The 15,416-nt window shown below is 40.5% G+C and overlaps 1 long non-coding RNA gene across 1 annotated transcript; it reads right to left on the bottom strand.

The window, feature by feature from the left end:
• Positions 1 to 577: 577 nt before the first annotated feature.
• LOC147823784 (uncharacterized) lies at positions 578 to 10,301 on the bottom strand. Its single transcript, XR_015443152.1, has 5 exons — positions 10,108 to 10,301; positions 5,226 to 5,432; positions 4,725 to 4,824; positions 1,838 to 2,193; positions 578 to 1,118 (listed from the first exon to the last, which is right to left on the bottom strand). It is a non-coding gene; the product is annotated as an uncharacterized LOC147823784 (long non-coding RNA).
• Between the last annotated feature and the right edge of the window lie 5,115 nt (positions 10,302 to 15,416).

Here is a 15,416-nt window from a genome sequence, read left to right as displayed (position 1 = left end):
GGCAGTGAGTAGAAGCCTTCTTTTTTTTGAGGTCTCACATGCACCTCATCCAAATAAAAACTGGCACAGTAGGGTAACAGGAACAAGATGAGATCACAGGAATTGAAAAGGAATCATTAGGGGAGGGTTGAGGGGGTTACAGGAATTGACATTCACTGAGCACCTAGTGTGTGCCAACATCCTTAGATTTCATTCAAGGTTTCTACAGACTTGTGATTTAAGGATTTTTATTCCTCTTTAAAATAAAGAGATTATGCTCATAACTACAGAGCCATTACATGTTGTTCTTCAGATTTGATCTTATGCCTTCTACTTTAAAATCCTTGACTCGTTCTGCCATCTTCAGTAGGCTGAATAGCCAAGCTAGGTTTCATGCAAAAGAACTGTTGTTTTTCCCATTGCTGGTTGTATGATACATACAATTCTACTACATACTGAATTACAAATAAAATCTATTAATGCTAATTTTACATCATGCTAGATTATAAACTGTAATTTTTGACATTGGAAGAAACCTTTACCATCTATCCCACTTTATCCCTAAGCCTCAAAATAAAACAAACTGAAGCACTAAGCTGTGAACGGGCATGGACTTACCATGAAGACTGGCACTCTCTGCTCAGGTGCTACTGCAGAATCTGGTTTATGCTGCTGTATCAAGCCTGTACCTAGTTCTTCCAGAAGCTGCCAAGATTAAAGAAATAACTGTCAAAGCGGAGCATTAGAACTATGGGGTTATAAACAAGTTCACCTCAGTTTGGAGATCATCTCAAATCTAGGGGAAAAATAACTTCTAGCTGATTTTTCTTCTCTTTTCATTAACACCTGTAAAAGAGATATTCTTTCAAAGAGTAAAACCAACAGCTACACATTAATTTATTACCAAATCGGTTCTTCACGTTTATAGGTAAGCACTGAAAATAGAGGACTGTATGTATTCCTTACCTGAAATCTCTTTAAGAAATCTCAGAAGAAAAGGCTTTTAATGAAATTACCTTTGCTCCATGAAGCTGAATGGATGGATCTGCTTCACTCACGCACTTGCAAATCACCTCACCAAGCTCCATCAAGTAGACCTGAGCCACTGAAAAGTAGCCCCGGGCCAGGTGAGCCAATACCTACGGAGAGCAGGGAATTAATCCCAAGATCTGAATACTTCAGAAATCACGCCAGTTAAAAAGGGGGCTGAAATATGATGTTGAATTAAATGAAAAATATTGTATCATAATTTTATGATATTTTATAGTTTGTTATTGTGTTTCATTAATATTATCTCAACTCTTAGGATAACTCTTTTAGGCAGGTAATAATTGAGCTCACAGAGGAAGAAACTAAGGCTGAGAAGATTAAAGGGAGTCTTTAATGTTATCCAGATAATCAGCAGCAGCCTCCAGGACCAAGCCTGTGCTCAGACCATATCTGAGTTTAGAAAAAGCAATTCTTTAAAATCTAGGATTATTTTCTTCTTCTGAAGGAGCAGTTATTTTATCTGTATTAAGCAGACACAAGACCAGCCAGAAGTTTATCAAGAACTACCCAAGCTGCAGTAATGAAAGATAAACTGTGTAATTCCTTTCCGAATTACTGCACAATTATAGCCAACTGTCATAGAAGACCTGGGACGATTACAACAGCTTCCAACAAAAGAACAAAAAGGAATGAACCTGGCATTTTACAACCCAGGAATCCCCACCCCCCAAACAAAACAACAAAACCACCTATACCACCTCTGTCCTGACATGGCTTGGTTCCCCACAGTCCCTGTCCCCGCTCCTCAGGGTCACCCTGGGCAGAAGGAACCTTCACTGTGTCCAGAGCAGGAAATGCAGACGCCTACCTGTAAGGCCTCCAGTCGCATGGGGGATGGTTCATAAGTGCTTCCTGCCACAGGGCCAGTGTCACTACCAGAGCAGGATTCCTCCTTGGGCAGCGCGAGAGTGGAAATGCAGAGTCGGACGAGCCAGCAAGGCTCTGAGTACCCCTTAGGGGAGCTCCCTGCTGCTTCTTCCGGAAAGGGTCCCACTGGGGCTTTCTTCCACCAGTCAGGAGTGCTGAGGTGAGGAGTCACAGAATTGCTATTGCTGAGTCCAGAAGAACAGGGCTGCTGGAGAAGTAGCTGGACTTCAGGTAAAGGTGCATGAGTGGACACGATAGCTCCCAAGAGTGTAAGACTTGACACACGAACATTAACATCTGTCAAAAGGAAGAGACCTTATCACACGGGGACCACTATCATAAGGGTCACAGTTATCTCTGCAGGCAATTAAAAATTATTAAATTTCCAGTCCATAGGAATTAAATGAGGCAAATCATAAAGAAACAATCCAATAAATTGAAACGTTGGAAATTTTATATGACAATTGACTGTAGTCTTGCAAAAATCAGTATTACAGGGCCGGGGATTTAGCTCAGTGGTTCTGCCGCCTGCCTCGCAAGCACAAAGACCCAAGTTCGATCCCCGGTACCCCCCCAAAAAATCAGTATTATAAACACACACACACACACACACACACACACACACACACACGTACTCAGGAGGCTGAGGCAGGAGGATGTCAAGTTCAAGGACAGCCTGGGCAACTTAGTGAGACCTGTCTCAAATAAAAAGGGCTGGGGATACAGCCCCTCTGGATTCAGTCCCTAGTACTACAACTACCTACACACACACACACACACACACAAAACATGGGGGAAGATGACCTAATTCCAAAACTCTAAAGTGATATAACTAAATGTAATGCATTAATCTTCAATGAACCCAGGTTTTTAAAAGAAAAGTGTAGAAAAAAAGCTAAAGTCTGTGTTCAGGTGGGTTTTTTTGCATGTGGATGTGTGGCTATTCTAAGACCATTTGTTGAAAAGAATATTTTTCTTTTTCATACATCTATTGATTATATGAATGTGGGCCTATTTCTGGGCTCCTTACTCTGTCCCAATGATCTATATGTTAACTCTTTTCCCAACTCTACACTGTCTTTATTACTGTAGTTTTACAGTAAGTCTTGAAGGTAGGTAGTGTCAGTCCTTCAAGTTTATTCTTCTCTATTAGTGTTGTGCTTGCCATTGTAGGTCTTTTGTTTCTCCATATAAACTTTAGAATCAGTTTGTTGATACCTATAAAATAACTTGATGGGATTTTCACTGGGATTTCATTGAACCTATAATTGGGAAGAACTGACATTTTGACAATACTGAATCTTCCTATCTACAAACATGGATTTATCTTTCCGTTTATTTGGTTCTTTGATTTCTTTGATCATAGTTTTATAGTCTTCATATAAATCTTATATATATTTTGTTAGTTTTATACCTAAGTGTTTCAGGGTTTGCACATTTTTGGGGGGCTACCGGGGATCGAACTCAGGACCTTGTGCTTGCAAGGCAGGCAGCGGAACCACTGAGCTTGAACATTTTAAGTTACTGGAGAACAAAGTCAGATACTTGAAAGGGTGTATTGTGCTCAGTTGAAGATACAAATAAAGAGAAGCAGGTGCAGTAGAATGAGCAGAGGATGGAGCTGGAGTCTCGAATTGGTTAATATTACTTTTGCCACTAATAGGATAAAAGATCTAAAGGTAGGATCTGTGTTTTTGAGTCCTGTAAGTAGTGGGGTGGACTTAGTTTGCACATCATTATATCATTTGAACCTCATAAATCTCATGGAATAGAAATAATCCTTCCTGTTAGGAGAAAATTAGGGTACAGAAGGGCCATGGTTATGAGATGGCAGAAATGGGAGTGGGCTACAGGCCCTCAGACTGACTCAGGTTCAGGGTCCTGCCACTCATGTGATGGAAAACATCCACGCTTCTTTCTCCTACAATTCTGAATGAAAACTCAGCTAATCGGAATGTGGTCTGACCACAGAGCTTTAAACAGAAGAAAAACAAATATCTAAAGGCATGTGTTTATAGCACATAGACATTATGTGTGGGAGTAAGAGATGAAATAACAAAAAATAAGACTTGTTAGTGAAGATTTGAAGTTTTGTGATTTATCTGAATTTCAGAGGAAACAATGTTAAAAGAAGTTAGGTTTTGTATTATAGTTTTTCTTCCCCAAAAGAGGATGGTATCTTTCCATCCATCCATCCATCCATCCATCACCTATGCCTAAAGACATTAATTATAATACATCTGAAGGAGTCCATGTGTACGTGGCTCATTCCTAGTTCTAAAGGGACACTCTGGTCACTGCTGCGAAGCACTGAAGTAGCATTAAACTTTTTTTTTGGTTAGTACATGTTTGCAGGACATACTAATTACATTTTTTGAGGGGAATTGGTACACGTACATAACACAGCAGTATTAAACTTTACTTTTATTAAACTTTAATTTGCTAGCTTTTTTTTCTGTTGGGACTTGAGGGATCAAAAACGGGATTCCAGCAACAGTTTGCACTTTGTTGTTGTACTGGGGACTGAACCCAGGGGTGCTCTCCCACTGAGCTACAGCCTCAGCCTTTTTTTCATTCCCTCCCTCCCTCCCTCTCCCCCATCTCTTGCCCCTTTCGTGTTTTGGCGCGTGTTTGCAGTGCATGATGTTCCCATCCCTTGTGTGGAGCTGGAGCATGTACCTAACACATCCCAATTCCTTTCTGCAGCCCCTGTCCCTCTCCCCTCCCTCCATCTCTTCATCCCTTTCCCCTTTCAGAAAGATCTAAGTTTACTAATAACCTACATTCGATTGACGTAAAAAAGCAATTAGTTTAAAAACACTACCAACCTTTGTGGCGGATATAAGGCTTTATCTGATTCCAGACTTTGGTCAGCAGGCTGAGTTTCAGACGGTTGTAAGGTGCATTTGATACTAAGTTTGCAAGGCACTGTAAATCACACACACACATATAAAAACAGCTCATCAATAGGCCTGGTTAAGCCACATCACAGAAACAAAATTTTACGGCACTTAATTTTAATGGTCTTTACGCTTAATGAGAACCAGTCCTTTTCTATCTTTTAAAAAATAACACTCGCTTAAAAATACATTGGTACAACTTACTACTAAACCTAAGAACCACTTTAGTAAAATGAAAGAAGCAACATTTATTTGGACATACAGAGATTATAGGTTAGATCAGACAAGTGGGTACAGACTTTCAAATAGGATATCCTTAATAAAATTACTTGTATTTTTAAGTTAAGTTACTTTTAGGCTATGTAAAACATCATACAAAATTCAAACAAAGAGCCCTCTCAGGAACCACAGGTCACTTGGAATATTTACCTTAATTGTCTGGGTGAGGGTCTGTGACGATGACTCTGCCACCAAAGCTAACAGAAGACATCTGTGCAACTCTCTAATGCTGGAAGCAATCATGACGGAGAAGGGAATAAAAGCCCTTTTGTGGTCACTCGTATCTTCAGCAACGGAAAGAAACTGCTTTGAGCCTTCTAATATGGCAGATAAAACTTGCAGAGCACAGGCACGTGTCTGAAATTTCAGGATGATTCATACAAGTTAGTTAAAAATTAAGAGCCAGAGTCCCTCTTTCCCATATATAGTTTTTAAAGTATTTAGAATCGATCATCTTAATTAGAACAATAAAGGCAATGGGATTATCAGGTTCTGAAAGCAGGCATGAACTAGACTACTTGTACTCCGTACCTTAAAAAAAAAAGTCTTATATTGCTGTTAGGTTTTCTTACAGTAAGGAGTAAGTCTAAGGTACATTATAGCATGAAAACCTGAAATCCTAAGCATGAGGATAAAGATCAGAGGCCTATTTTATTCCAACATAAGCCCAAAAATCAGAAATGAAAAGAAAGTCAATTTAGCCAAACTGGAATATACGTAATAAATGCAGGAGTATTAATATATAATACTATTCACCCTTTTGGTCAGCTCACCTCAAAATGCCAATTAAACACGTTCTGGTCAGTTTTTCCAAGTAGGGAATGATTTTTACAATTCTGAAATCTAATTAAAATATTTACTCAATTTTAAGAATATGGGTTCAGAGTGAAAAAGATTTTCAGAAAGCCTACAACTATATTATCTTCAAAACAACAACAACAAAAAGCAAACAATAAATCACTTCTGTGCAGTGGAATCGTAAATTTATTTGTTTGAAAATAAATGTGTATCACGAGTACAGACTAAGGCAGAGTCATTTAGTTAGGAAGCTGACAATGCTTAGGAAGCTATGTAATACGTGAAGAGAGAGACTATGAACACAAGCCAGCTGATCCAAGAACCCAGATCAGGGCTGGCAAACTTTGTGCAGGACCACTAGTACATGTTTTACGGTTCAGACTTTGCAGGACACAGAGTCTGTCAGGACCACTCAACTCTGCTCTGCTAACAGTCACTATGGGAAGGAATAAACATGGCTGAGTTCTAATAAAACTTTACGTATGAATAACGAAATCTGAATTTCACCTAATTTTCACATACCGTGAAATTTATTCTTTTGATAATTAACAAAATTATTTAAAAGGTAAAAACCATCCTTTGCTCACAAGTCATACAAAAGCAGAGGGTGGGCTACATTTGTTCTACAGGCCAGTTTGCCAACTGCTGATTGGATGGTTGGTCTGAACTAAAAGAGACAGATGTTATGCTTAACTTTCATTTCTTTAGAAGGCAATTAAAAGCTCCAACAGCTCACAAACCAAATAAAATTAAAGATCAGGTTGTAGAAAGAAATGAACTGATGTTCAAAAAGGAGAAAAAAGTTAGTTCAATTAACTTTGGTGCCCTAAGGAAGAAAACATTCATGAGGATCACAGATGAAAACAAAAGAAATGACACTGAATTTGGTTATTTTTTTCCCATGAGGTATAAAATCTACATAGAAATTTGATCCTACAAGTTATACTTTTCATAGTTCCCAGTTAATTTCCTTTCAACTCTTAAAGTCTTTATTATAAAGTTGTTACTTATGATACTGAATCTTGCTCAAGTTCTGCTTCATTTATTCTTACATCAATATTTAATATCCTGTTTACCAGTTCTAATCAGCACTTTCAGCAGAAACTGCTGCTGCGCTAGCAAATCATAATAGGTCCAACTCCCCAGACAGCTCATTTTGTTGAGTAAGTTTTATTGTTTGAATATTTACAATGATGTCTGAAAGATGTTTCAAGCTCATAAACATCAGTGTGCTCAGTGTTACCAGTATGTAGTTTCACCTCCTTCGATATGAAGGCTTGTCTCAAACTAAAAAAACAGAAGTCTTTTTTTTCCCTCTCTCTTTTACTTATGAATGTAGCAGAAATGTTTGCTGAGGTAGCCCAGTCAATCGTAATGTTTTCCCCTATTTTTATGAATGTATGGTCACAGGATACCCATCAAGGGAGGGGTGATAAAGAAGTTCCAGCTCGGATTAAGTACTACTGAGGTGTCCATGCAGGAAAACAGGCTGTTATCTTCTTTGACTCTGTCCAAGTACTGTATGTATGCATGTATTTGTTACTTTGGTACTGAGGATTGTATGACCTCATATGTGCTAGGCAGGAGCTCTACCGCTGACTACACTTTCAGTTCCAAGTACAGTACTAATTATTATTCACATGTCTCAAGGTTAATTTCTTTGGCTCTCAAAGTTGTCTTTTAATGGAAGGCATGTTAACACTGTGCCAGAGCTCTAGATTTGGAGACATCCAAGTAAAATTTATCTGTTCCTGAATGACCATATAAAGGAAAGCTTGGTTACCTGCCATTTTGTAACAGTTAAAAATTTTACGCTTTATTTTCTTTTCTAGCTATGCTAGCATCTAAATTTTGATTTGTTTTTACCTTTAAGTTATCTAAAAGAGAAATAGAAGATCATCCTGTAATTGAAAATTAGGATTCTGAAGGTATCCAGAGAAAGGTCTGCCCTTTGTTTGTTCCTTAGGCCAAAATCTTGGTGATATATCTACATAATGCCTGAGAAAATCATACAGAAGAAATTCTTGTACTAGTCATGTTATGTATATTAGTTTCCTCTGTTTCTCCTGGAAACATATAAGATGTGCTTTCTGAAGCACATTTCCAACATGGAAATTTGATTTTCCAAGCACCACCACACTACCAAATCCTAAAAGAAATTTCTGTTCTCCTTTCCAATAACTACCAGTATTTCATGTTCAAGGTTCCTGAAAGTAACTTTTATTCCTAGTGTTCTGACTCGAAGAGCAACTCACTTTTTCTTCTGTTTGTTTCTCACTGGAAGAAAAAGTTTTAGAGGAGCTGTTTTAATTTCTTCATGTAATTTTGCAGAAGTCATTATGAGAACCTCTCTCACTGACATCATCTGCTGCAGCACCTTCTTCTAGAATGTGTCTTGGTGCATAATTAATTACATGGTGGAAGTTTGCAAAAGTATGGCTCAGGCTTCACAGTCAATAATTATCATATTTATTTATACCCTTTCAAGCTAACATTTGATAAAAATCTGAGTTCAATTATTTCACTTGTTGTTAGATTGAACTAATTTTAATCATTTCTTTCATCTTTTTTTGTTGTTCTCTTTAAGAAGAATGACTTATTTTTCTATTTCTCCAGGACTTTTTATGGGGCTTTTGCATTGATTTTAGGACATCTCCGGAAGGAAAAACTATACCTTCTCCCTCAAACCATATTTCTTGCATTCACTCAACTTAAATAGCAAGGTATCTAAAAGGTACCCAAATTAAGGAGATAGAAAAGACCAATATTCAATATGTAGAATTTCTCATGGCATTTAAAATCAAATGTAAGCTTTTAAAAGATATAACTACCATGAAAATTATTTCAGTTCACCCTCGCCAGATATGACCCCATGACCTCTGTGTTCGCATCCCAAGCTCACATGTTCCCCGCCTCCTCTTAGCTGGGCAGCTGTGGCAGGGTGATTCACTTGTGCTGTTGCTTGCCTCGCAGCACCATTTCCTTGGGCACTTCTGCCAGCTTCCCCCTGGCTGGGGAGTATGCATTTAAAAATCTTTATAGTTTTCCTTCCAATTACTAGAACGGCTTCATTACTAATGTATTTGCTGCCATTCATTTTCCATTTTTCTCCCAGGTCCTTATTCACTATAGATATAGCTGAGTTGCAAAATTTCTGCTGGTTTAACTGCTTGGGATACTAGGTATTTGAAATACACCACAAGAATTACTTTGTGAATAATTAAGGCTACATTAAGCTTTTGAAGCGGCATCTGGAAGTTTTCTTAACTATTCAAGAAGATGATACGGGGTATTTCAATGTATTGCAGATTACTACCTCCCCTCTCACATTTAATGGAAAATCTTATGAAAACTGTTTACTTTCAGTGGGTAGTTGGATTACCTGAGGATACTCAGATGCTATTCAGCATGACTGTTTTTTTTTCTTTTTGGTACCGTGGATCAAACTCGGGACATTGCACTTGCGAGGCAGGCACTGGAACCACTGAGCTAAATCCCAGCCCTCAGCATGACTTTTTAATGTCCATTATTGTAAGGAGAACCCAAGAGCAGGATGTTTTCCTAACTTGGTTAAGAGGTTAACTTTTAGGGAGGAATGAACTTATCTAGGCCAAGGTAGACACTGCATCAGCCATGAGATATCTTGCTGTAGATATCTGTGGCTGCCAAACCATTTCTTCTTCTTTTTTAAAAAAATTAGTTTTTCTCATTAAAATATGTAAATATTCATTATACATAATATGAAAAAATACAGAAAAATTAAAAGAAAAACCACCGTTGAGATCCTATTGTACATACTCTTTATATCTTGATCTTCAACAAAACATTATGAGAATTTTTCTAAGCCGTATACCTCCTTTATGTCTATTATGCACCATAATATTCCACGGAGTTTTAAAAACCATTTGTGAATTTTTTTCTATTATAAATACAACAGCAATCAATATTTTCATGGGAAAGGAAGCACAGCAGCTTCAGTGGAGCTCAAAGGAGACACCGAAGTTGTAAGTCTGTGTGCTTCACGCACGGCCTAGGCCAGAAGCAACCTCTATAGAATCTCCCTCACTGTCCTAGGCACAGAAGTCCATTTCCTCCTCCTCCTCTCCAGTAAGTCAGGACTTGAGTCAGTATTAATAAGAATAGAGTTCAGATAAAATCGGATAGGGCAGAGAAAAGAAAGAGAGACATGGAAACTTTCTCTTCCTAACAAAGCTTACAATGCAAATGCTCTTACCTTTGGAGAAGGATCTTTTAAGGTAAGCGTAATTAAGGACAGAGACTGTGGGCTTCCAAGCTCTGGTGTGTCAGGAACAAAGGCTGACCAGTATCCATAAAGAACTTTTTTTTCTATTGACTTTATTGTAGAAAGAAAACAAGCTAATGCTCCCTGGCGAACTTTGGCTTGGTATGGCCTTTCATATACAAAATAAGAAGAAAATAAGTTTGGGGGAAGTTTTTAAGAAATGCAAACATGAAATGCTATTCATTCCAGCAAATTCAAATGATACATTGAGAAATTCAGCATTCTGAATAATCCCTAAAGATGTTAACATGGTATTAAAATTTTTTTTTAAATGTGATCAAAGCTTCTTAAGGCAATTTGCTTAATATAGCAAGGTATTAAGGCTGACCAAAAACACAACTAGAGAGAGAATAAGAGGGTAATATTTTGATGTTAGGGAACTAGTGTTAGATATTAAACAATGCAGAGTACCTATCCATCCATTCAACAAATAACCCAGTGATCTTATATGCCTGTGCCAGGTTATTACGCTGAGGCAGAGGCATAAACAAAGTCTCTGCCCTTGACAAGCTTGTTAGTGGCAGTGACAAGACAAATAGATAACTAGGGCAGAGGGAGGTCAGAGGGTCACACAGAAGGGGTACCTAACCAGAACTGGGAGGGGGAGAATGGAAAAAGTTTTCCAGAGAATAATATGATTTCTTAGCTCTTATTAAAGATGAATAGAAGCTGGGCTGGGGATTTAGCTCAGTGGTTTCGCCACCTGCTGCGCAAGTGCAAGGACCCGAGTTCGATCCCCGGTACCCCCCCAAAAAAAGATGAATAGAGGTTACCAAGACAAAAATGTAAAAAAAAAAAGGTGATGGGAATATTATTCTAGGGACAGCAATAGTGTGGACAAAGGCAAATCAAAGGAGCAAGGCACATTCAGAGTAATACAAAACCTCATAAAAACGAGAATCTTCAAGTTCAATTACATGCAGCAGTCATGTTTTTAAACAAAGATAAACTTATGAGCAACTTAAAATACAAAATATAAAAAGATAACAAAATCCTACTACCTCACTTTACCCTGCATGGTTCCTTCTGCATCAGAATAGTCTGATTCACTACTGCTGACTCTTTTCCAACTGGAAGACCTGAAGGGGGAGGAGACTTGCACTTTTCCCGAAGCTCTACTCTCACTTCCAGGCAAACTCTGGAGTCCCGCAGAGAAGGGACGGACACTGGCTGTTTCCTTCACACATCTTCATGCTGCCCGTGCCAGAGCCTGCAGCTGCTTCTGCTTCACCACCCGATTCTTCTTCCTCCTCCTCTCCTGGCTGGATTTTCTTTGGTTTTACCTTGGATTTTTTCTTTTTATTCTGATTTTAGGAGCAAAGAAAGACATATATATATATATATGACAGATATTGATAGCTATTTCAAAATAGTTTTTAACTGAATCATTGGTACTACACCTATTTGAAGGTAACTAAATATGTTCCCAACATGTAATGTAAAGAAAGGAGAAAAAAGTGGCATTCACTCAATATTTTTTCTATCAGGCGGAATGCTAAGTGTTTACATGCACCATCTTAGACTGGAAGAAATAAGGCATGAAGCCATCAGACAGAGCAAAACAAGTGGCCCAGGTTTAAACTCTACTTCTGGGCAAATCATGTAGCCTCTCTGAGCTTGACCTTCCTCAGCTAAGCACGAAGCTAATACCACCTACCTTGCACAATTAATAACAATTAATCAACTATTGTTTTACAAATGTTCTAACAGCAGGACATTCCGCTTCTGTACCTTTTGCTTGCTTTACTAGTTCTATCCCATAGGGGGGCCTTGAAACTGCTGGCCTCAAAGGTGTATAAAACATGTTTGTCTCCCCCCAGTCGAGGCTCAAGTCCGATGCTCGGCTCGGGTCCCAGCTCGTAATAAACTCCTGTGTGGATTTAATATTGGTCTCTGGTTGGTTCTCTCACTGGGTGTAACAATTACCAATCCACAGCTCCCCACATTTTATGATAATTTACATCTGTCTCTCCCACTAGCTGGGGCAGGGGCTCTACCTATTTCCAGATCTCCAGCGCTCATCTCAATTATACCGTAGACTGAGAGTGGCAGTCATGAGATTTAATTTTTTTTGGTATCGGAGGTCAAACTCAGGACCTTGCACTTGCGAGGGAGGCGTGGTGCCACTGAGCTAAATCCCAACCCAAGATTTAATTTTATTTTTTTATTTTTTATTTTTGGGACCAAGGATCGAACTTGGGTCTTTGCGCTTTCGAGGCAGGCGGTGGAACCACTGAGCTAAATCCCCAGCCCCAAGATTTAATTTTTTTAAAGGGAGAGATAGGTATTAATACTGCTTAACACTAATATAGTTCACTGATCATTATAACAGCACTATTCTGCATATAGCTAATGAGCTGATGTAGCTTATAGAGCTGAGAGAGTTTAAAATTTATAAATTTTCACTCTACCCATTTCAGGGAAAAAGACCAAAAGGCAGTGGTTTGCTCCATGTTCTGGTAGTGGTTACTGACAGGTTGGAGCTGAGCCGTAGGTTTTATAGTTTGAGCTGTATTGTAAAAACTATGAACATTTCCGTAAACTATAGTTACAGATATTACTGTTAGTTCATTACTACTTGGCCTGCCTGAGGCTTGCTTATTTTTTATACTATTCAGAATATTCAGGGGCTGGGGATTTAGCTCAGTGGTTTCCCCACCTGCTTCGCAAGCCCAAGGACCTGAGTTTGATCCCCGGTACCAAAAAAATAAACAAACAAACAAACAGCAGAATATTCAGGTGTGTCGGGGCTGGGAAGGTAGCTCAATGGTAATCCACTTGCCCGGTACACACAAGGGTCCAGGTTCAATTACCAATAATGGAAACAAAATGACTATACTGGGCTGGGCATAGTGAGACACACCTGTGATTCTAGCACTCACCAGGCGAGGCAGGAGGATCACTGTGAGTTCAAAGCCAGCCTGGGCTATATAATGGGTTCAAGTCCAAGCCTGTAGTACATAGTGAGACCTTGTCTCAAAAAAAAAAAAAAAAAAAATGACTGTACTGAGCGTGTGCAGACTTTTTTTTGTCATTGTTCCCCAAATAAGAGTGAACCAATCCAGTCCTCAGCTGGTCTGACCAATTCCTGTTCCTACACACTTTGGGACTGTGCCCAGATCTCTGGCTTCCCTCTGGCCCCAGCCTCCTCAGCAGCCGCCCTCCATGGTCTTGTCTCACTCTGAAGCCTCCGTCCTTGCCTGCAGGCCCTCCCATCTGCCTGGAGAATAAGGCCCAGGGCCCTGACCTGACCCAGCTGCTCACTTTCACCTCACCTCACCCCCACTCTGCTCCTCTCCACCAGAACACTGATCGGCACACTGCACTGTCGCCTCCGGACCTGTGTAGTCTGTTCCTGTCTTGCACCATGCTTTCACCAGGTAACTGCAGCACAGTCTTCCTCCCGGAGGCCTTCCCTGATTCCACTTCGCAGCCCCACCCACAGCATCTTGCACATATCTCAACCTCTCCCCTTCCCGCTGCCTCTGTTTCTCCCAACCAAATCAGGAGCCGCCAGGGCAGGGCCACATTTTATTCATCTCTGAACTCCAGCCCCCACCACTGGCCTACTTGGATGGCAGGCAATACGTGGGCTTCCACGTACCCAGGCTACACTGGGAAGTGTGAAGGGCAGTTTCTGGTCACCTTTCTTGTTGTTGGGACAAAGTACCCACCACCCACAATGGAAGGCAAGAGAGGTTTATTTGGGCTCCAAGGCAGGAACTGGCTCTGAGGGGCATGGCAGAGCAAGGCTGCCTCAGGTACCACAGCATCATGGGAGGAGTGGGGAGGGGGTTACACCCCAGTGGCCTATTTCTTCAAACCAGCATCCTAACAGCAAGCCAGCTAGAAGCTCCTACAATCCAGTTACCTTCCAAATGCCCTACCTAGGAGCGTGGGAGCCTCTTGGAAACGTCTAGCTATAAACCATAATAGGAGGGCATGGGGAGAGAAGCACTTCAGTAGCTCTTACCATTCCACAAATTTCCACTGCCTGGCTCAAACTGAAGTCACTTCATTCTCTTCCTACTTGGCTTCCAGGCTCTTTTTTTTTTTAGACAGGATCTCACTTTGTAGTTCAGGCTGAATTTGAACTCGCTATGTAGCTCAGGCTGGCCTCAAACTAGCAGCAGTAGTCCTCCTGCCTCAGCCTCCCAAGTGCTGGAATTACAGCCACATGCGACCACACCCACCTCTTTATTTGGGGGGGGCAGGGTCTTACCAAGTTGCCCAGGGTAGGATCAAGCTTTGGATCCTCCTGCATCAGCCTGCTGAGTAGCTGGAATTACACCACACCTGGCTTCTATATCTTTAAATGAGGTGCTATCAATTCATGAATCACTAATAAAAAGACACTTAGATCTTTAAATTTGTTGTGGTTATATTATGGGAAAAAATAACTCCCAACTGTTAGATGTCAGATGTGCTGAGTTCACGGACTCACAACATCGAGGAAAGAAGTCACGAAGTCACGAACCAAAAGAAGTTAGGCCGGGGATTTAGCTCAGTGGTTCCATTGCCTGCCCCCGCAAGCACAAGCATTCGAGCTCGATCCCCGGTACCAAAAAAACCCAAAACAAAAGAAGTTAGGAGAATAATATTGGAAAGGAGAAGAATAGCTCGTGGATTTTCAGGAGGGGTCCAGAGTGAGTGGCCAGTGAGGCTCTTTGTCAGGGGTAATTTACACAGCAAAGTCATAATGCGGGTGCAAGGTGGGTCAAACTGCAATCAACCTGTAGGATCACAAGTACAGCGGCTTAGGTAATATTGAGCCAATAGGGAAACAAGTCTTTTGGAAAGAGGAGGGAAGAAGGGTCCGGATAGTATGGTCACCCACCTATGCATCTGGTGCGTATCTGGGCCACTAGGCCAGCTGGTGCTCGTTACAGTCCAGACTCAGGTTGCTGTTTATCTCTAGGGCGGCCCACAGGCCTGGCCATTGCGTCTCCATCCCGGGCCTGGTTCTCTTCAGATTCGCCTCCAGCCACAATCTTTGTGTATCTCATCTTCCTTGCTGACTTCCGCTGACTGCGTATTAATTTCTATTGAATTTAGCTGTCTATAATAATGTCCGGTGTTTGTTTTTTTTCCAACCTTGAGAGCTTTTTTGGAAGGTCTAATTCAGCTTCTTGTTGTATAACTTGACCACCTTGACACCTACCTGCAGCAGAGGCCAGACCGAGGCTAGGTTCGGGGTGACAGCCAGTGGTTTTCTCCCAGGTTTCCTCCCGCCAAAGCTT

Source organism: Heterocephalus glaber, unplaced genomic scaffold, assembly GCF_053883595.1.
Source record: "Heterocephalus glaber isolate CG9 unplaced genomic scaffold, H.glaber_assembly_v1.0 deba00001564, whole genome shotgun sequence".
Lineage (NCBI taxonomy): Eukaryota > Metazoa > Chordata > Mammalia > Rodentia > Bathyergidae > Heterocephalus > Heterocephalus glaber.
The sequence above is the reverse complement of the archived record's forward strand: the minus strand, read 5'-3'. Positions and strand labels throughout refer to the sequence as shown.